A 1,024-nucleotide genomic window follows, 5' to 3' on the forward strand; every position below is an offset into this window, starting at 1 on the left:
GCACAAGGGTGGTATTTATAGAGAATTCACAAAGGAAATCCTAGGGCCCAAGGCCCATTTAACACACTTGACCGTTGGAATGAAGTTCCATTTAAAAATATGTTAAAATATTTTAAATGGAGCATTCTACACTTGACATGTCACTAAATGTCATGTTTTATCCAATATGATTGGATTTAAGATATTATAAAAAATGATGTAACACTTTGTCATTTAATTTTTAAATTAAAAAAAATGACAAAGTTTTCAAGCTCCCTCTTCAACTCTCGCTCTCCAACGTTCTTCTCTTCCTCTGTTAGCATAATACAGTTGTTGTCGAAACATTATTGTTGGCTTCTTCATGCTGCTGCTGAAGCAAAACTGTTGTCAGCGCTTTTTCAGGTTGCTGCTGAAACAAGGCTGCTGTCAGCGCTTCTTCAGGTTGCTGCTGAAACAAGGCTGCTGTCAGCGCTTCTTCAGGTTGCTGCTGAAACAAGGCTGCTGTTAGCGTTTTTTCAACTATAATATTAGCGTTTCTTCATATTGTTATTGAAAATGAAAATAATGAACTTTATTGTAATTAATTTCCCATAAAAAGTTAAATTAATTTAACATAAAAAACATATGCGAATATAATCACGGTCTTCTAATAAGAATTCGATAAATATTGTATTTATACTTAACAAACAAAATATTAGATTTTATTATAAAACCAATATATTTTAAAAAGTATTGAATATATTTAAAATATGGCCTAGAATATTTATATTGTATGCCCTAAAGATAAGTTAGGAGACATTGGTTTAGTGAAATTGTTTGGAAAAGTCTAATGATTATTTGAGTTAGTTGTAAGCGTATATTATGTTGATTTTAAATTAGTTTTTATAAAGTTAAGATTTATAAAATTATTATTTAAGAATAAAGTTAATGTGATAAATATGTATTGTAAAACAAACATTAACCTAACAAATAGCACCTATGGCCTAATGGATAAGGCGCTTGACTTCTAATCAAGCGATTGTGGGTTCGAGTCCCACTAGGTGTG

General features: G+C 30.7%; 1 non-coding gene across 1 annotated transcript; it reads left to right on the top strand.

Annotated features, from left to right (window-relative positions):
* The first annotated feature begins 951 nt into the window (after nt 1-951).
* Nucleotides 952-1,024, top strand: TRNAR-UCU. The gene has a single exon. It is a non-coding gene; the product is annotated as a tRNA-Arg (tRNA).

Source organism: Impatiens glandulifera, chromosome 5 (assembly GCF_907164915.1).
Source record: "Impatiens glandulifera chromosome 5, dImpGla2.1, whole genome shotgun sequence".
NCBI lineage: Eukaryota > Viridiplantae > Streptophyta > Magnoliopsida > Ericales > Balsaminaceae > Impatiens > Impatiens glandulifera.